Source organism: Xyrauchen texanus, chromosome 17 (genome assembly GCF_025860055.1).
Source record: "Xyrauchen texanus isolate HMW12.3.18 chromosome 17, RBS_HiC_50CHRs, whole genome shotgun sequence".
Taxonomy (NCBI): domain Eukaryota; kingdom Metazoa; phylum Chordata; class Actinopteri; order Cypriniformes; family Catostomidae; genus Xyrauchen; species Xyrauchen texanus.
The window spans coordinates 36184353-36206482 of NC_068292.1; the positions used below are offsets into that span (position 1 = coordinate 36184353).

Genomic DNA, 22130 nt, shown 5'->3' on the forward strand with positions numbered 1-22130 from the left:
ATTCATGTACTTTTATTTCTTGGAAAATACAATCCATACAATTACATTTCAAGCTTTAAATTACTAAGTATTTCTCTTCACTGATCAGTATGATGTAAATGTGTCTATGTCATGTTCTCTATTGTCTTTTGTTTTTGTGCTGTTATTTTGAAGTTTAGTTTAGTTCCTGTTTCCTGTTTGGTTTTTGTAGTCCTTTGTAGTTTCATTTTATGATTGGTTTTCCCCTGATTAGTTCTCCTTCCCTGATTATTTCCCCAGGTGTTCCTTATTCCCTTGTTTGTTCCTTTTTGTATATAAGCCCTTTTAGTTTCTTTGTTTCCTTGTTAGTTCTTGCATGTGTTATGCTCTGTACTAGGTTTCTTTGTTTTTTTTCCCCCCTTTGTCCTGAGTTTTCCCCTGTTTTGTTAATAAAGCTGCACATAGATCCACAACCTCTGCCTGCCTACGTCACAGAAGAACTAACCCTCAGATGGATCTAGCAGCAATCTTCCTCCAGTTGAGCCGGGCGAACCTCCCTTTGATCAAATACTCACGTATGTTTTGCACCATTGCCAGATGCACTGGTTATGCGGACCGACACCTAAAGTCCATTTACCAGATCGGCCTCCTTGCCCATGGATGGGAGGAGTTGCCAGAGAGTGGTGAGTACACTTGGATTGAGTACGTGGATAAGATTTAGGAAAGGCTTCTGTTCCCCAGCCCACGCCTGCCACGGTCAGCGAGCCAGAGCCCACGCCTGCCACGGTCAGCGAGCCAGAGCCCACGCCTGCCACGGTCAGCGAGCCAGCGCCTGTAGCCTCGGCCGTCCCAGAGCCAGTGCCTGTAGCCTCGACCGTCCCAGGGCTCTGCCCCCCGAGCCTTCCAGGGCTCCGCCTCTCAAGTCTCGAGTCTTCCAGGGCTCCTCCTCTCGAGCCTCCCAGGGCTCTGCCTCCCAAGTCTCCCGAGCCTCCCAGGGCTCTGCCTCCCGAGCCTCCCAGGGCTCTGCCTCCCGAGCCTCCCAGGGCTCTGCCTCCCGAGCCTCCCAGGGCTCTGCCTCCCGAGCCTCCCAGGGCTCTGCCTCCCGAGCCTCCCAGGGCTCTGCCTCCCGAGCCTCCCAGGGCTCTGCCTCCCGAGCCTCCCAGGGCTCTGCCTCCCGAGCCTCCCAGGGCTCTGCCTCCCGAGCCTCCCAGGGCTCTGCCTCCCGAGCCTCCCAGGGCTCCGCCTCTCGAGCCTCCCAGGGCTCCGCCTTCCAGGGCTCCGCCTCTCGAGCCTCCCAGGGCTCTGCCTCTCAAGCCTTCCAGGGCTCTACCTCCCAGGGCTCCGCCCCTCGAGCCTCCCAGGGCTCCGCCCCTCAAGCCTCCCATGGCTTCAATTCCTGAGCCTTCCACGGCTCCGCCTCTCGAGCCTCCCGAACCTCCCAGGACTCCGCCTTCCACGGCTCTACCTCCCAGGGCTCCACCCCTCGAGCCTCCCACGGCTCCGCCTCTCGAGACTCCCAGGGCTCCGCCTCTCGAGCCTCCCGAACCTCCCAGGGCTCCGCCTTCCAGGGCTTCGCCTCTAGAGCCTTCCACGGCTCTACCTCCCAGGGCTCCACCCCTCGAGCCTCCCAGGGCTCCGCCCCTTGAGCCTCCCATGGCTTCAATTCCTGAGCCTTCCACGGCTCCACCTCCTATGGCTCCGCCTCTAGAGCCTCCTATGGCGCCACCTCACTTGGCTCCACCTCCCTCAGCTCTGGCTCCAGAGCCTTCCAGGTCACTGCCTCTAGAGCCTCCTATGGCGCCACCTCCCTCAGCTCTGCCTCCCGAGCCTCCCGGGGCTCCGCCTCCTGAGCCTCCCTCAGCTCTGCCTCCTGAGCCTCCCAGGGCTCCACCTCTCAAGTCTCTCGAGCCTCCCAGGGCTCCGCCTTCCAGGGCTCCGCCTCTCGAGCCTCCCAGGGCTCCGCCTCTCAAGTCACTCGAGCCTTCCAGGGCTCCGCCTCTCAAGCCTTCCAGGGCTCTACCTCCCAGGGCTCCGCCCCTCGAGCCTCCCAGGGCTCCGCCCCTCAAGCCTCCCATGGCTTCAATTCCTGAGCCTTCCACGGCTCCGCCTCTCGAGCCTCCCGAACCTCCCAGGGCTCCGCCTTCCACGGCTCTACCTCCCAGGGCTCCACCCCTCGAGCCTCCCACGGCTCCGCCTCTCGAGACTCCCAGGGCTCCGCCTCTCGAGCCTCCCGAACCTCCCAGGGCTCCGCCTTCCAGGGCTTCGCCTCTAGAGCCTTCCACGGCTCTACCTCCCAGGGCTCCACCCCTCGAGCCTCCCAGGGCTCCGCCCCTCGAGCCTCCCATGGCTTCAATTCCTGAGCCTTCCACGGCTCCACCTCCTATGGCTCCGCCTCTAGAGCCTCCTATGGCGCCACCTCACTTGGCTCCACCTCCCTCAACTCTGGCTCCAGAGCCTTCCAGGTCACTGCCTCTAGAGCCTCCTATGGCGCCACCTCCCTCAGCTCTGCCTCCCGAGCCTCCCGGGGCTCCGCCTCCTGAGCCTCCCTCAGCTCTGCCTCCTGAGCCTTCCACGGCTCCGCCTCTCAAGCCTCCTATGGCACCACCTCCCTCAGCTCTGCCTCCTGAGCCTCCCACGGCTGAGCCTCCCACGGCTCTGCCTCCTGAGCCTCCCACGGCTCTGCCTCCTGAGCCTCCCACAGCGCCACCTCCCTCGGCTCCGCCTCCCGAGCCCCCCTCGGCTCCGCCTCCCAAGCCTTCCTCGGCTCCACCTCCCGAGCCCCCCACGGCTCCGCCTCCAGGGCCTTCCATGGTTACGCCTCCCAGGCCCCCTGACCCAGTCCCCGTCCTGTGTCCTCCTCCCAGGCCCCCTGACCCGGTCACTGTCTTGTGGCCTCCTCCCAGGCCCCCTGACCCGGTCCCTGACCTGTGGCCTCCTCCCAGGCCTCCTGACCTGGCCCCTGTCCTGTGGCCTCCTCCCAGGCCTCCTGACCTGGCCCCTGTCCTGTGGCCTCCTCCCAGGCCTCCTGACCTGGCCCCTGTCCTGTCGCCTCCTCCCAGGCCCCCTGACCTAGTCCCTGTCTTGTGGCCTCCTCCCAGGCCCCCTGACCCTGTTCCTGTCCTATGGCCTCCTCCCAGGCCTCCTGACCCGGCCCCTGTCCTGTGGCCTCCTCCCAGGCCTGCCCTCTGTGCCCCCTTGGACCTCCTGCCTGCTCATTGTGCCCCCCCCGGACTTCCTGCCTGCCCTCTGTGCCCCCTTGGACCTCCTGCCTGCCCTTTGTTCCCCCTTGGACTGCCTGTCTGCCCCTTGTGCCCCCTTGGACTGCCTGTTTGCCCCCTGTGCCCCCTTGGTCTGCCTGTTGGCCCCCTTGGACAATTTGTTTTTTGTTTTCCTTGTTTTGTTTTTACTTTTTGGAGCGTCTGGAATCCGCTCCTTAAAGCGGGGGCTCTGTCATGTTCTCTATTGTCTTTTGTTTTTGTGCTGTTATTTTGAAGTTTAGTTTAGTTCCTGTTTCCTGTTTGGTTTTTGTATTCCTTTGTAGTTTCATTTTATGATTGGTTTTCCCCTGATTAGTTCTCCTTCCCTGATTATTTCCCCAGGTGTTCCTTATTCCCTTGTTTGTTCCTTTTTGTATATAAGCCCTTTTAGTTTCTTTGTTTCCTTGTTAGTTCTTGCATGTGTTATGCTCTGTACTAGGTTTCCTTGTTTTTTCCCTTTGTCCTGAGTTTTCCCCTGTTTTGTTAATAAAGCTGCACATAGATCCACAACCTCTGCCTGCCTACGTCACAGTCTAATTAAAAATATTTTTGTCTTACTGTGCTAGCAAGTCAAATAAAATGTATTTTTAGTTTAATATTTTTTTCCTAGTATTTTAATTTGCTTTTCTTTAAAACGTCTCGAGTTACTTGACTGTAACCCTTGTTCCCTGATAAAAGCAGAACGAGATGCTGCGCTGAGTTAGCGCTTTGGGAACAACTTTAGGTATGACCAGCTGTGAATATGGTGTGTGCAACACGTCAATGAACACTGACCGGAATTTATAGCCTCTGCCGGTGACATCATTGGATGCACCTGTAGCAGGTCTATAAATAGATGCACATCAGGTGCATCGTCAGGTATTTTGTCTGAAGAGCAGTCCTGGGGCATCCCAGTGCGGCAATGATACACAGCATCTCATTCCGATTTTATCAGGGAACAAGGGTTACAGTGAAGTACCCGAGACTTTCCCTTTCAAAAAGCTACACTTATGATGCTTTGGGAACGAGAATACCCACACCTCCGCACTGTGGATGTCCGGACCACTTACAGTTGTGTAGTGTGCTCACAAGAGTGCGAGAGGTCTCAGACATGAGCTTGTGATGTTGACTCAAGGAGTGGCATGAATATCCAAACTCTAAAATCCAATGAATGTGTGCGGAGAGGACCAGCCTGCCGCATCACAAACATGCTGCAGAGGGACACCTCTAGCCAAGGCTTTAGCGGAGGCGACCCCTCTGGTAGAGTGAGCCCTGATACCTACTGGCGAAGCTTGACCACGCACCTCATAGGCCAGGGCAATAGTGTCCCTCACCCAATGCAACATAATCTGTTTGGTGGTGGCTGCCCCATGTTGCAGCCCCCATGGCAAACGAATAGTTGCCCTGACTTACGCCATTGGCTAGTGCAGTGGACATAAGTCTGAAGGGCATGGACTGGACAAAGTCTTTCCTGCTCCGGCGTTGTAAACGGCGGGGAGCAGAAGGCTTCGAGAGTGAATAGATATAAAGTTGAGAAAGGAACCTTAGGCAGGTAGTCAGGATGAGGGTGCAAAATTGCTTTAGCCATTCCTTGGGCAAAATCTAAGCAGGCTGGCAAGACAGACAGAGCCTGTAGATCCCCAATTATTTTTAAAGAAGTAATTGCCATAAGAAAAACCATCTTGAGAGTCAGAAGTTTATCAGACGCTGACTCTAGAGGTTCAAAGGGGGTCTCAACCAGACCCTCAAGGACTATTGCTAAGTCCCATGAAGGGGTCCTGGTCCTAGCAGGAGGCCTCAGTTGCATAGCTCCACGAATGAAGCGAGCAAGTAGTTGATGTCTCCCCAACAGCACCCCGTCAATCAAGGCATGGCAAGCTGAAATGGCGGCCACAAAAACCCTGAAAGTGGCGGGGCATGTGCCTGCTGACAATTTTTCCTGCAGAAAGTCCAGAACTGAAGCACTCTGGCAGTTAACTGGATCTGCATTATGTGAACAGCACCATCTTTCAAAGACACCCCATTTATTGGCGTAACTTCTTCTAGTAGAGGGAAACGCATACAGGCGCATTCTGGGCCATGTATGCGCCATCGTGTCCAGCTCCAGGGGTGACTCAGAGAGAAGTAGAGGGGACATTGCGCTATTTGTTGAGAGGCGAAGAGGTCCACTTCTACCCTGTAAAATCTCACCCAGATTTTTTCCAAGTAGAGGGAGCCCTAGCACTTAGAATGGTCCGATAACATCAGGTGTCACTTCCATTGTCCCTCAGTTGGTACCCTTCAGAGGCCAAACATGAAGGTTTTGTCCCCTGTGCCTGAGACAGAAGGTCCCTCCTGTCCGGAATCTCCCAAGGTGAGCCGTCGAGGAGAGACATTATCTCCGAGAACATCAGTAAGAGGCAGGACCCTTGCTGGTGAATTCTGGCCAAGACTCCCGGGAGCAGAGAAACCGGGGGGAAAGCATACAGGCGCATTCTGGGCCACATATGTGCCATCGTTTCCAGACCCAGGGGGGGGGGCTGGGTGACTCAGACAGAAGTAGAGGGGACATTGCGCTGTCTGTTAGGAGGTGAAGAGGTCCACTTCTGCTCTTTTAAAATCTCAAAAAGATTTGTTCCTCTACCTCGGGGTGGAGTTTCCACTTCCCCGTCTGTATTTTCTGGCTGAACAGTAAATCTGCTCCCATTCAGGTATCCAGGGATATAAGCTGCTCTGATTAGCAGGAGCTTGCCCTGGGCTCAAAGGAGAATCTGCCATGCCAGTCTGTTGAGCTGGCGTGAATGTAGACCTCCTTGATGGTTTATGTAAGAGACTACTGCTGTGTTATCCACCCGCACCAAGACATGGCAGTCTCTGGAGGAAGTATTTCAGGGCCAGAAATACAGCCATTAACTCGAGACTCGAGTTAATGTGCCAATCGAGTTGATGACCCTCACATTCCCCTTGAGCTGGACGACCACTTAAGACCACTACCCAGCCCGTCAGGGAGGCGTCTGTCGTTAGCAACCTGCGACGGCTAGACGCACCTAGAGTGGGACCCAAATTGAGGAACCGGGGTCTGAACCACATAGAAAGGATACGTAGCATGCGGCGCGTAACCCTTATCAGCCTAGGGGATTGGCCCTTGGATGAAATCCCCTGGCTTTGAGCCACAACCGAAACAGTCTCATGTGCGGATGCCCCAGAGTCGTAAAGGAGCCATTGCTGCAGCCATGCATTTCGTGAATATTCGGGGTGATAGGGCTAGGCCGAACGGAAGAACCCGATATTGGAAGGCTTCTCCCCCAAAAGCGAACCTCAGGAACTTTTTGTGCTGTGGCAAAATTTCGATATGATAGTATGCGTCCATAAGATCGATCGTGACCAGCCAATCGTGATGTTGGATTTGTGACACGACCGTCTTGATAGTTAGCATCTTGAACTTGAACGCCCTGACTGAGTGATTCGAGCCTCGAAGATCCAACCCCCCACCCTTCTTGGGAACAGGAAATATTTGCTGTAAAAACCTGACTCTTTCTCTGGAAGGGGAACATGTTCTATGGCCCCTTTGACCAAGAGATTTTGCAGTTCTTTCCACAGTAGACATGCCTGCTCCGGTTTCAAGGTAGTGGAAACCACGCCGTTGAAACACGGAGGGTGGCGAGCGAATTGGATTCTGTATTGGATTCTGTAGCCATTTTCTACTGTTCTTAGGACCCACATAGAAATACCTGGCAGAAGTTTCCACGCTGCCAGGTTCTCTGAGATGGGTTGAACTACCTGTTTTTAAAAAAAAAATTGCAGACAGGAGCAGAAGCAGTGTTTGGGAAACCTGTTTGGAAACAGACATTTTTGCAAATCCATATAGTGCCAGAAGTGGCTAGAATTTACAAACTTTACCTTTGTCACAAAGCAGGAAATATCGTGCAGTTTAAAAGTGGAAATTGTCCTGATTTGGACCCCGGCCCCTGACCTTACTCACCACTGACATAATACACATACACTTTTCAACATCTGCAGCACAGAAAAGAGAGGTGAAGAATGGGCGAAGGGCATCTGACACTTTTCTCACGCTCTCTGTGAGTTATTAGTGTGAAAATGTATTTACAGTATAGGAATTGTGTGGAGCATGTGGCACTCATTATCACCGATCTCCCCCGTGGTCACTGCCTTGGACGGAGCCCTTGTGTGGGCCCTGGACGGCCAAAGGAAACTCGCCTGCAGCACATACTCGAGATGGGAGAGTAACTTCAGTAATAATTCAATGCTGAGACATGGCTGATTGATTACAGTAGGTACAAAATTTACCTACATTGATTTTAGTCCAAAGTGGTCACGTTGACTTGATCAAGAATCATTTTCAAAGGAATTATTCACCCAAAAAATTTTAATTCACTGATTTATTCACCCACATGTCACTTCAGACACGTATGACTTTCTTCTGAAGAATGCAAAAGAGAAATTTTGAAGAATGTATAAGCCACGTTGAAAAGGCATAATAAAAGGTTTATAAAAGTGGTCAAGATGACTCTTGCACTTTATTCTTATGAGTCTTATGAAGTCATACAATAGCTTCGGGTGAGAAACAGTCCAAAATTTAAGTCAGTATTCTCTAAAATATTGACATTTGCTGTAGCTCTCCCTGCCATGTTCATGGGAGTTCATTAGAAAAGTAGAGATCTATGATTTCTGAAAGAAATATCTTGTGAACCGGACCAATCAATTAACTGACATCAGTTCATGGGACATTGATAGTTCCTCTCATGAACACACCAAGAAGAGCTACAGGGCGGATGTCAAACTTGTCAAGTTTTCACAGAATACATGTTTGGAACAACAAAAGGGTGAGTATATAATGACAGTATTATATTTTTGGGTAAACTATTTCTATCAAGCAAATGTGAATGCGATCAAAGTTTGAACGAGTGTGAAGCTCTCGTCTAAGTAAACTAAGTAGTGTGGGTTGTTGCTTGCATTTGTATTTTGTTTCCTTTTTTGATGACATCATCTGACATAGTTCCCCTGTTCTGCTTTGAAACTAAGAGTGGGTTGTAAACAGTCCTCCAGATTTGTTGTTTTCGCGCCAAATGGGACAATTTATTGCCCATTTAAGGGTCGGTAACAGTTTATGGAGGAGAATGAAGGTGAGCTTCCATTGTCTACAATCATCTTGACAGGAATGCTCCTGGGAGCAGATAAATTAAAAAATTTATTAGCAAGGCAGTCGAGAGTGAAAGTGTGACCGTGGGCTTTTCTCCATTACGCATCTTTTTATTTATTTATTTGTTCAGGGAATAAAGTGCTAAATTTATTGTTTGTGCTGGCTCCATAATCTTAAGAGGAATTTGCAAGGCGAAGCTTCATTGTTCCAGTTGCACACAAACCCAAAATGAAAACCGTTTTCTTTATTTTGTAATGGAGGATGGTGATTGTGGTCACAGTGACAAATTAATTTGTTTCTTCAGATGGAGAGGGGGAGGAAAACTCGGTGGTGAATTCACTAAACAGTTGCGCAACTTTTCCCAGCTGGATTCCAGTGAAAAACATGTATCATATTCACTAATTACCCATAATCCAGTTATTGTCAATATTTTCAGTGCAAGCACACCTCTTTTTATGTAAATTAGCTTTATTTACAAAAGTGAGACCTATTTGCCTGACGTAATAAATGTAGCACCATATTACCACCTATGGAAAGCAGGCCATAAAGCAAAATTATTAAACAGATGTCTTTGTACATTTCCTATTGATCATGGTTGCAGTAATTCATCAAATCTTGGAGAAGAGCATTATAAGTGGGCATTTATCCAGATGCATTGATATATTACAAAATATTTTTAAAGTGCCCCTTGTAACACTTTTACAAGTTAAATGCTGCAGTTGTGTACTAATGTCTCGCACTGTAAAATCACAATCAATTTATTTGAATTGTGGAATTGACACATTTATTTGCATTGAAAACAGTTATGAATAGTTTGATTGTCGCTATTAAAGATTATTTTTACATATAGTAAAATATGTAAACACCATGACAGCAATGCACACAGAGATTCATTCAAAAATAAGAGAGATCAAGCTCCAAAACGGCTACAGTGAGAAATCGTTAGTATCATTGATTGTTTACTTCTTTGGTGCTGTGTTGCAACACAAATCACTAATTACCAAGCTACTGCATGAAGATGCATTGCCATTATGTTGGAGTGAGTTAATCTGAGCGTTTGCTCTATCACACCACATACCGCCTGGCTGTTGCGAATCACGTTACGTTTGCATTTACAACTTTATTTGATGTTTAATTTGTTTTTACATACATTTGCTGTATGTTTGTCCTCTCTGTCTTGACATGATGGGGGAAGGTGCCTCAGGTTGTTCCCGGCAGAAAACTCATCCTTACAGGCACCATATGTTTAAGATTGAGGATGGAGGAGGGGTTAGGTTAGGGAATCTGCTGCCTGCCAAGAACAATCTGAGGCACCTTTTTACAATGAACCCATCTCTAACTGTAGAAATCACAGCGAGTTAGAATTTGTACCGTAATAACTCTTGAAAATGGGAACCTTGCAATTCATTAAAATGTAATATTATATTTTTAAAACAAACCCGGCAGATTCATCTGAATTACAGCATGTCTGAAAGTGTAAATTTGCAAATGGTAAATATGACGAATAATTCACCCTCTAGTAGAAGTACAGGCAACAATGTCATGCTTTCTGGGCTGAGCAAGTGATGTATGTTGCCTGATGCATTGTTTGATGCATCCTTTCTCAAAACCGACCTGCAAGATTTGGAATTGCACCATGTAAATTGTATTCTGCACAAAATGTATGGCATTACCTGATTTTCATAATTTATTTAGTGACAAAACCTCAAACAGAACAATGCAGACAGTGTGTGCAAAAAAAAGGTCTCTATTAATGGCCGCAATTCATTCTTAGTACATTCCCCCTCAAGCTGCAGAGCATATGTATTATGACGTTTGTAGTGGCATCACCACAATGGTACTACTGCACCAGAGAGTGGATTAACAACATTTTAGGGCATCTTTGACCATCCGATTGGCAGCTAATTCCAAATATAAAACACCAGTGTTTATGTAAAAGAACACCAGATGGAGGTGACCTTATTTGACTGTAACTTCTTAAAGAGGAGAGCACAATTACTCACTGTGTTCAGATCAAATCTGTGGAGCCCTAAGGCCGCAGCCACTCACACCCCGCTATCCTGCATTCCAAGTTTTTGATGTGCATCTGTCTATGTGTTCCTCGAATTGTATATTATGCTTTTGCTTTATTTATTTTCTAAGTAATTATTTCCAAGTCCTGAAGCAGACTGCTTTGGCACATGCATGTAACGTGTGATGTAGATGTTCGGACGCTTTTTTTGTTTCCTGTTAACTTGCGATGACAGCAGTGCAGCTGCCACAGCTCAAGATGGAGGGGGGAGTCTACATGCGACATCTTAAACCTGTTACTCATGAGTGTCTGTTTATTTGAATTCTTGAGAACCATGATCACATTCACTGGAATTTGCTTGTATTTCTACTATAGGGGAGCAAGTACTGTGAAAAAAAGAAACCACTGAGAAATTAAATGTAGTTTTATGTGGAACATTGGCTTAATTAAGCCAGACCTTAAACAAAGTACTTTTATTTATTTGTATGTATTGTGCATAGTCTTACTTGATGAATTTGCATTGATGTATGCTTTTCTAAGAAATGTTATATCCAGCCGTTTCTGAGAAAATACAGTATATAAAATTCTTTGACTAAAGTCATGTCCATTTAAAGTAGATAAACCTGGTATTTTTCTAAAATCATGACCATTTGAAGCAGGTGAACCCAGTAATTTCTCAAGAAGTATAACCAGAATTGGATGTGATGTAATTATCTGCAAATTAACATACTAGGCTTGGGATCCATGCCTTTTTCACACAGTAAACTTTATAGGGGTCAAACACTGGAAGCATATGGCGAATGACATGGTGCATTCTAAAATTAGAAACTAGGTGGCGCCCAGCCACGACGCCGAAGGCTGCACATACTCGACATACAGAGAAATAGCTTAATAAATGTTGCCTTATCATTCAGTTTGTGCAGATGTAATGATAGCCAACTGGTATGTGAAGCCTGGGCAGTGTGGAAACCTCACTCTCTTGGCCTTAATAGATGCACTAGCGACTGAGTCTAGAATTCATGGCTTTATAGCCTCCTTGACAGCACGTCCCATGCTGAGGATTGGCAGGTTAAATTCCGCTCAGGTTGGTCAAGTAGGACCAGTGACACAGTTACACAAATTTCAAACACTAACCTGCAAACTCATCAACGTCACTTTGTTCATTCTTGGAGTACATAAACCTTGGTAACTTGTGTGTGTGTGGTGACTAGATTCACAACTTTGGAGCACCACCTGACACTAGGGGTTCACTCTTGAGAGCCCCAATCAACTTTTCTTTATCCAGAAAAGGCCAATGAAAATTGGTGAGTGGAATTTACATGCCGAGCTCCGCCCCAGACATATATACTCCATCCCCGGGTATAAACGGAGATGGAGTGCACCATTAATTCAAATTTGAGCTGAGGAGCTGAAAGAATGTCCAGGCCATGTCAGTGGTCAGTTCAGCGCCACGGCAGGGGGGAGACAATGTCTCGGAAGAGCACTTCCCCAGCGCTATTCTAGCAGGTGCTTGGCAGGACATTGCTTAGTACAAAATCATGAAAGGCCACCGCCTGTAGCCTCCTCGGGTAAGTGCCTAATCCCACCCTCAACAGGACCAGGGAGGCACCTTACCTAACTCGCTAGAAGGTCATGACGTGGTCCAGCGCTCACTGCGAGGCACGCAGCAGTCTCTGCATATCTGTTCCTCTGTACATCGTGACACAGTTCAGCGCCTGCAGCATTTCATATAGGAACCGTATATCGACACAACATCGAGTGAGTGACAGACAGGAAACGTCTTGGTTATTGATGTAACCTCTGTTTCCTTATGGAGGGAACGAGATATTGTGTCCCTCCTGCCGCGGCGCTGAACTGACCGCTGACATGGCCGGGACTTTCTTTCAGCTCCTCAGCTCAAATTTGAATTAGTTGTGAACTCCATCTCCGTTTATACCCGTATGTCTGGGGCGGAGCTCGGCATGTAAATTCCACTCACCAATTTTCATTGGCCTTTTCTGGATAAAGAAAAGTTGATTGGGGCTCTCAAGAGTGAACCCCTAGTGTCACTACATCGACACAATGTCTCGTTCCCTCCATCTGAGAACAGAGGTTACATCAGTAACCAAGACGATTTCAACAGTGGCATGATTTCTGGGTTGAGTATTTCTAAAACTGTGGCTTTCATAGGATTTCTCTAGAGATTACTCAGAATCTTGTCAGAAACAAAAAACATCCAGTGAGTGGCAGTTGTTCAGATGGAAAAGCCTTGTTGATGAGAGAGGTCAACGGAGAATGGCTATGGAAACTCAGATAACCAGTCTGTACAAATGTAGTGAGCAGAGTTGCATTTCAGAAAGTACAACACATTGAACCATGATGCGGATAGGCTACAACAGCAGGAAACCACATCGGGCACGTTTAGAACCATAGTATTCTTAATAAAGTGCTCGGTGAGTGTAAGTGCATGAACAAAAATATGAGCTTCACATTTCTGTTTTTAAACCCTCTGGAATGCATTGCCCCTTAGACTTGTATTGGATATTTATAAATGTACAAAACTTTTGTCTGTGGTAATCAATATTATGCCCAGATTTTGTCAATAGGGCAGAATGTATTTTTAAACCTGGAAGATTCCTTAAATGACATGTATAATTTAATATGGCTATTTGTGGTTAAGTATGTAATTTAATATATAATTTATCATATAATATTTTACAAATCCTAAATTATTACATTAATTTTGTAATGCATTTAGGCATTCAGTTTAAGCGTGTGTGTGGTTATTGTTTGCAATTGCAAACACAGGAAATTACATGTCCGTGGATCATGTAGCCTTCTATTGTCTGAAAACAAAAATGACTGCTGTTGTTTAGAGTATTTCTGTATTAGCTTCTGCTTAAAGTGTCACAGTCAGTACTATACTAGTGAGAAAATAGGCTCAGCATTCAAGAAAGGCCAGATGGAAATATTGCACAGGTATTTCTTGAAGGCATCTCTTAAAATTATGATTTCAAGGTGTCCAAAACCCTGACTCTTTTCTGTGATTGTGAAAATTGTGATTGTGCAATGTATCTAAGCACATAAACAGAAATGACTGTAAATTCTGCCATGAAGTTGTTTTCAACAAGATTGATTTCATTATGTAGATTTTGACCCAGTTCTGTCATAGGAATGTGAACTAAAACACTGTGATTTCAACTTAAACAGTGGTTGCTTTACAGTTTCAGACACTGTTGACAATTTTTTCATGACAAACAACCAATGCATATTCATTTAAAATTAAAACAAGTTAATCGTAGGGTACATGTAGGTCATGTGGGGAGTAGGAGGATGCAGGGTGACTTGTCTGTTGTTGCCGTTATTATTCCGCCTGGTCCATAATTTAATAAGGCATAAACTAAATGGATGAGCTGCAATAAAGCAGGTATGTACTTTCCCCACTGTGAGGCTGTAATCCAATACTGCAGATCACTGGAATTTAAGAGCTGGTCTGTGCCAATGGCGGAATATACTACCCAGTGGTGTGACCTAATGACTTATAACACAGATATCCCTCGGGATGCAACAATCTGATAATTTCAGTGGACTGTAAATGCAAAGGGAAAAACATTCTAATGTCGGAAATCTCTCCTGTGAGTCTACCTGCAGACTACCATATTAATTTTACTACGTCTGCAGATTATAAAAAAAGGCAGAAAATGATTGTAGTATGCTATTCTGTATGTAGCCTTAATGTCTATTTGCAAAGATTGCTAACTTAAAGGGATGCGTGTACCAGCCGAGAAACTGCCTTTCAGATGAATGGGAATGATAACAGAATCTGTAGCTCAAATCAGATATTATAGCCTACTACTGACTAAATGTACTAGCAATTGAAATATTGACAAATGGCAACTAAATTTGGAGCATTCTTTAAAAAACCTGTACTAACTTTACAATGAGTTTATCAAAGGTTTTTGATAGTTTGTACTGTATTTGATGAATTGCTTAGTCTATGAGGTAGGTTAGGTCATCAAGGTGTTGGTCCTTCACTAAGTGACAATTTATAATTACTAGTCTCAGTTTTAGTGGCTGTCAAAGGCAAAACAAAAGAGCAGGAGAGCTAGTTTGTGTGCACAATTGTGGCAGAGAGTACTGATATATGGGACTGTCACTTCTGTCTGTGAACCCAGGTCTTCCACGGTCAATTCACAGACTAAGATCCCCTCCAGACAAGGTAATGGCTCATATAGACAGCTGCTTCCAGTTCTTGTTGCCACACAACTCCAAAGATTTAGTTACTGTAACTGTCGTCTTTACTAAGTATAGTAAAGTTGTTTTCTCTTTAAATTAAGTTTATTTTTCTTACTCCATTGGCAAACAGTTTTTTCTTGTGTTAAGCATCTCACTAAATATTTTTAGATTTCTCTCAAAACAAGACTTAAAATCTTATGCCAGTTTGCTTGTCAAGTAAATAAATCATATTTTAAGAATGTTTAGATATTTTTAATGGAAAGCAAGACAAAAATACTTGTCTTGAATTTTTTTTTTTTGCATTGAGACATTTGATTTACGGCATAAAGTTTAGTCATCATTGCAGCTTATTCTAGCCAAGAACTGCCCACTTAGACAGAAAGAGACCACCTGTCTGACATGTAAAGTGATGAAGAAACACTTTATTTTTAGGGGTGGGTTTATCTGAAATCTATTGAACTCGAAAAATAAACAGTCTCCTCAAATTGCAGAGGAAACATTGAAAAAAAATAATCTGTTTTTTTTATTTTATTTTATTTAATGCATTTAACCTTACAAACTTAGGCCAAAGTGATTGTTTTTTTTTTTGTTTTTTTCTATGAAAAACACTCATAGATTATTGTAATGCATTACTAGGTGGATGTCCTGCAGGTTTAATAAATAAACTTCAATGGGTTCAAAATACAGCAGTGGGAGTACTAACTAAAACCAAGAAATAGAATCATTTCAGCCCCATTTTATTGGCATTACATTGGCTACCTGTTAAATTTCATATTCATTTTAAAATTTTGTTAATTACTTACAAAGCTTTGAATGGTCTAGCTCCAGTGTACTTAAGTGACCTTCTGTCATTCAATCCATAATGCTCATTACGATCGCAAAACTCCAGCCTGTTAACAATACAGGGAGTATCAAAATCCACAAAAGAAGGGAGATCTTTTTCATATTTGGCTCCTACACTATGGAATAGTCTTCCTAGCAGTGATTGGGACTGTGATCGATGCTCCTCACTGAATGAAACCTATATCAACTTGGTCAAAGGAGGGACAATTAGATTCACTCTCTTAAACTACATAGACAATTAATTAACCACTAACAAAATAATTTTGCATTTCCATAAGTTTGTTTAATCATTGACCCACAACATTTACATAGTTTACACATTTTAACCACTAATAGTTCTAAACATAAATAACTAAAATTGGCATGATATTCATTAATTTTCTTTTATGACATAATTTCATCTGCTTTAAAACAAGCCTGTTGTGAAAAGCACTATTCAAATAAATTTGACTTCACTTTGTTAACCAACCTGGTTTCATAGAATCATGTTACTATACCTACATGTGGCAGGGCGGAGGGCGGGGCCGGGTCGTGATCATACACACCCGGTCCCGTATTAGACTAATCAAGCATCTGAGGTAGAAAGGTCGACTGCAGAGGGTCGTGCGGGAGAGAGAGATCGTTTACGGACATGTCCGTCATGTGTGTGTTTATGTTAAAATATGATTTACATCGTCTAGCCAGTTCTCGCCTCCTCCTTTCCATTGTTCCCTTTACACTACATTTTTGCAAATTAATTTTTACATGGCTCATTGTACATATTGTGTCAATTTTCTGGTGAAATTAACATTAGAGGCGCTACAAAAACTATGACTTTTATTCTCTTTCACACAAATCATGAGAAAACGGCTGATTATATGTTCATTAACACTTATTTCTCACTCTGTTCCTCACACAATGCTAACTTATGATGTCAAAACACTTGACAAAGCATGACGTGTAAGATGATTCATTTTAATGTTCGCATTACATAACCAAGTTCATTTACAAACTTGTTCAAGTCTGATCAACTTGCGCAGTAGCTTAACTGATTGAGCATTGCACTTTGTGATGAAAAGAACCTGGGTACTGTTCCTGAAGAGCACTCTTGTTTTTCATGTCACATTTGCTTTTTCTGACATTATTCACTAAGTTTAGGTTTAAGGTTAGCCTTTTAACATGTTTACCAGTAGCCTCACGTGTTTAAGAAAACATTTAACTCAGTTTTAGGGCCACAAAGAGGACACTTCACTTCGGAACTTCCGCATTACATGTAATGAACCTCATAATGTAAATCTGCAAAAAGTTTGATACTTTCATGTAATTTTCATCACATCACCAGCACTTTCGATTTTTGGGTGCAATATATGACCGTGAATGGACTTCAGTTGGTCCATGAACATGAGGCTGAGACTTCTGGTACACTTCACAGAGCAGTGCAGCATGGAAAAACAGAGTGTACCCACCCCTAAAACCCCCCTAGCATCTAGTGAAGAAAGACTTGAGTAAGCATGCCCAGGGTTCTATCACAATTTCCACACCCCTTGCCTTCCCCAAATGAGCAGATTTTATCTGCGTGCAATAAACAGAGCTTGACATTGCAACTGAAGTCTATGTAGTAGTAGACATTTGTATTCCAATATTCCATTTCTCCTTTTAAGTTTCCTGGATACTTGTATTGTCTTTGCAAACAGCCAGCAAGGGTGAAGAGGATATTTTCCACTCATGCCTTCCTTTGACGTCTGAACTCAGTCCTGGCTCTGACTATTTGGAAAAGGATTCTTACAGATTCAGAACAGGAGCCACAGAACACAAAGCATGTGCTAAACAGCCTGAGTTGCTCTGTAAAAATTCCTCTTGTAATGTCAACAAACCCCCACATAACAAGATCTCACCTCAGTAGCGTTATCACAATTGGCTGATTTGCTTATACTTGTGAGGAGAAAAGCAGGTATGCTTGTATAATTTTGCTGGCAGAACAGAATGAATTTGTTTAAAATTCCACTTTTTAATGCGTAAACAAAAATCCCCCTGAATAACGTCAGCGTATCGTGTTGCATATGTAAAAGCATATTTCAAATCCTATCTCTTGGGATTTGGGAGTGACACCACTGGGGTGTATTAAAGGTTAATATGTGAAAATAAGTTGGTTATAAATGGTGATTATTATCCCCAAGAGCCTGAATGGCTCTTAGGACCTTTCCACATGACCCTGTTCCGAGTTTCACAACTCACCACCGACCTCCTAAATAAACACTACACATATGGTTTCCCCCTCACAATTCTATAAATCTTTGAACCTGCTGTCTATTCCAATAGGTCTAAATTGGAGTGGGTGGTGTGACCAATATTTTTCTATCATCTTATATCAAGGTACGATTAATATTTATATCTCTGTAACAAAAGGCAAACGCAAGAACGCAAAGCTTTCAGAGTTAACAACACGCCTAAATAAGTTCTTCCATGACTTGACCAGTTTTGAACACGTCCCGCTCTGTATTTTTGCATTACTCAATGCTTTTTTCATTGCTTTCACATCTAAATAACATAAAACTTGACACCGACAACCACGCCTGGCATTGCAAGTTCGAATCCAGGTCGTTCTCAGTGACTCCAGCCAAACAAATTGGCCCAGTTGCTAGGCAGGGGGGTGTCACATGGCGTAACCTCCTCACGGTCGTGATTAGGGGTTCTCGCTCTCAATGGGGCGCTTGGTAAGTTGTGCATGGATTGTGGAGAGTAGCATGAGCCTCCACGTGCTGTGAGTCTCCACGGTATCATGCACAGTGAGCCATGTGATAAAATGCACGGACGGTCTTAGAAGCCTCCACCACCCGGATTGAGATTAGTAACCACTCCACCACAAGGACTAACTAAGTAGTGGGAAATGGGCATTATAAATTGTAAAGAATGTAAAATTTTAAGTATAAGGTATAACAAAATCTTTTCCAGTCGACACATTTCTACCGTTTCAGGTATATATGAGAGGTAGAAATCAGTAGGGACCTGACATTATGATTTTATATCGATATTTTGGTTATGATACTTTATTATGTTTAGTGTAAAGTAACTGTGATATATTGTGTTCTTTTATTGACTTGTTTCTCTTTTATTGAACAATTATGTAATAATTTTTAATTATATTCTGAGTTTGTTTTTTGGTCTAATAGAAAATATTTAGTATTCTTTGGCATATTGCCACAGGCTCAAAGACTTTCTCTGAATGGTGGTTAATTTCCTTTTTCAATAAAATATATTAATGTAAAAAAAATGATAAATCACCCCTATAGTATATACAGTGAGACTGCCCAGCCATTGTTCTAAATCTCCCATTATTTGCATAAATCTACTTAAAGGGATAGTTCAAAAAATTTAAATTCTCCCAAAATGTAAACTCACCCTATTGCCATCCCAGATGTGTATGATTTATTTCTTCTGCTGAACACAAATGAAGATTTTTATAAGAAAATCTCAGCTCTATAGGTCCATGTAATGCAAGTGAATGTTGATCAGACCTTTGTAGCTCCAAAAAGAAGAGTCCTTTTTTAACATCCACTTTCACTTGTACTGTTACATCTGAAATCACATGTGGTGCCTGTTTAGATTCACTTTCACATCTGAAATTGAAAATGAAGATTTAGAGTAACAAAGGACTTAAATATTGTTATGTTTTCTCACCCACACCTATTATACTGCTATTATATTTCTGAAGACATAGATTTAACTACTGGAGTCATATGGATCACCATTTATGTTGGAGCTAGGTCTGATCACCATTTACTTGCATTGTATGCCAAAATGAAAATTCTGTTCAAATGTACTCAACAAATGTTCAATTATTTCTACAACAAGAAAATCAAGAGGAGTAGTAAATGATAACAGAAATACAAATTTGGGGTGAACTATCCTTTTAAATTATAATTGTTTACTCACCTTTTTTAATTTGAGGTATCCACATCACTCCTATCTCTCTTGCCACTCTGTTTCTGTGAATTTGAATGTGTCTAATATCAAATGACAGTCCCAGCATCCCTTCACACTACCAGTTTGCTCATCGAACAACAGGCTTTGGCTCAAATCTTATAAATTACTTGTCACAATCGTTCATGCAGATGTGGCTTCTGTCTGTTATTCATTCCCATATCTGTTTCTCTTTTTCCTTTCTTTGTTTACAGTGACACATAAAGTGCCATCAGGATGATTACATCTGACAGAGATCCAATATACACACACACACACACACACACACACCAGCCAGAAAATGACATGGACACAAAAACATATCAGCTCATTCATCTCCTTGCCACGTAGCACACTTTTAGACTACACAAAATTAAAAGACACTGTCTCAGTTTCACACCGCTGACAAGTTTTATAAATAGAATCATATCCATCGTCAATTCAAGTAATTTTTATTTGTATAGCACTTTTCACAACATCGTTTCAAAGCAGCTTTACAGAAAATTGTGCATTAACAGAAAATGAAGCAGAAATAACAGAGTTATCATTGTGCAGTTTGATTAAATATGATAGTAAATGTTTTAAATAATTTTAAAATAATTAAATAATTATTGTATTTAGAACCCCTGTGAGCAAGTTGAAAGTGACTGTGGCAAGGAACATAAAACTCTATAAGATGTTGGTTAATGGAGAAACATAACCTTGGGAGAATCCAGACTCACTGTGGGGGCCAGTTCCCCTCTGGCTAAACAGTTAGTTTAGTTGGCTGATGAAGGCTTTGGTTGGCAATAATTTGATAGACTATGTATTCCATTGCAGGAGTGTAGTCCATCATTAGACCAAGGTGATGTAGGCAGAGTTTAGGTGCATTGCAGTTCAACCGGCCGGTCATTTCGGTGAGGTATATCCCAAGTCCAAGGTTCATAAAATTGACTTTCTCACCCACACATCTCATGTCAATTCTGAGCATATGAATTAACCACTGGAGTCTAATGGATTACTTTTATGCTGCCTTTAGGTGATTTGTTTTAAGCTTCTAAGGTCTGGTCACATTCACTTGCATTGTAAGGACCTACCATACAAGTTTTCAAAGTTCAGAAAATCTTTATTTGTGTTCTGCAGAATAAGAAAAAAAAGTCATACACATCCGGGATGGCATGAGTGTGAGTAAATTATGAGAGAATTTTCAGTTTTGGGCGAACTATTCCTTCAAAGCTGAATAGTAATTTCTGCACTACAAGCAGTACCAAACTGAATTGCAAGTGTAACGGTGGCCAGCTGATAGATAGCTGTGCAATGTGTATAAACCTCACTCTCCTGACCTCAAGAGGTGCACTAGCGACTGATGCTTGAGGCTGTAGCCTTTAGCCTCCTTGTTAGCGACCCGCCTCCCATGACGGAGACACCGGTTCGAGTCACGTACAGAGCGGGTAGAACAGGAGTGTAACACAAGCTTAGGCAGCTTACCAATTAGGCCATATCTGATTGTTGACTCCTCCCCCCATCCCCACCCAAAGTGTATTGTGGTTACAGCCCTGTGCAAAGGACAATAGGAGATATTTTAAAAGATATTCTGTTCACTGATTTCAATACAACAGCTGTTGATGGTAACACCTCATTGGTTCTTGTGTCATAAGACGCTCAAGAACCAATGAGGATTGATGTTACTGATGTCTCACTATATTTGTTCACTGTTTACAGGAGTTGACCAGCAATTTGATTTGAGTGTTAAAAACAACTTAAATTTTGGTCTGTAAATCATATAAGGTGAGGTATGCCTTTTGATGGCTTGCAATATGACACACGAGCCACATGGACTACTTTTATTAACCTTTTTTTGAGTTATAAAGTTAGTCTCTACCAAGTGCCATTGAAATCAGCTAACGAAACATCCTTTAAAATATCTCCTTTTGTTGTCCTCAGAGGAAAGAAAGTAATATTGGTTTGAAATTACATTAGCTTGAGTACATGTCAATATTTTTAAGTTCATTTTTGGGTGAACTATTCCTTTAACATTGAAGAATGTATTTTTACATCAAACACTTAAGCTTTAATACGATTTTTTTTCTCTTGAGGTTTGACCTGTAGCCATATGGTATATAATCAGTCTTACATAACCAGTAGTATTACAAGTGCGATCACTGGGCCGCACAGGCATGGGAAGACATAATATTTGGTCAATCACACATTCCTACCCCCGCCCACCTGTATTAGATGACCTCCTAAACAACTCCAATTACCCAGCCACTGACAGACAGACAGATGAGACTCTGCGCCGGGGGTCTGCAGACGTCTGCAGATCAAGACAGGAATGAAAGAAACGCGTGAGGGACGGGGAGGAATGAGAGAATGATGAAGAACTCATGGTAGGGAAAGAGTAGACAGCAAAGGAAAGCACTGATTGACGTAAGATAAATCTCTCAGCGGTCGAGGTTTAGATGGACCTCTGGTAGACCATTAGCAAAGTCATTATCACGTGTTGTTCTTTACCCAGTTCATCGGTGTCCTCAAATCTGTCTGACTGTGCCCTGGGCTGGTTGCTGGAGTTTTTCCAACTGCAATTAATTGTTAGCTTGTTCAGCAGAGTTACAAAATGCACAGCTGATCCTGTAGACAGGTGCCACAATGTTTGGCATGTAGAGATGTAGACCTGGTGGAAACTGCTTTGTGGAGCTATGTCATAAATAACTGTAAACTACACAGCAAAGAATAATTTTCTTGTTTTCCTTTAAAAAATATCTTAACGTCGATATGAAAGATACATTTACTTTAGCAGAAAAATTGCGCA

The 22130-nt window shown here is 43.6% G+C and overlaps 1 long non-coding RNA gene across 1 annotated transcript in view; it reads right to left on the reverse strand.

Annotated features, from left to right (window-relative positions):
- LOC127657712 (uncharacterized) overlaps positions 1–19431 on the reverse strand; it is a 42760-nt gene extending 23329 nt beyond the window's left edge. The window contains exon 1 of the long non-coding RNA XR_007972315.1: positions 19316–19431. This is a non-coding gene — a long non-coding RNA (uncharacterized LOC127657712). The remainder of the gene's footprint in view (positions 1–19315) is intronic.
- Positions 19432–22130: the final 2699 nt, after the last annotated feature.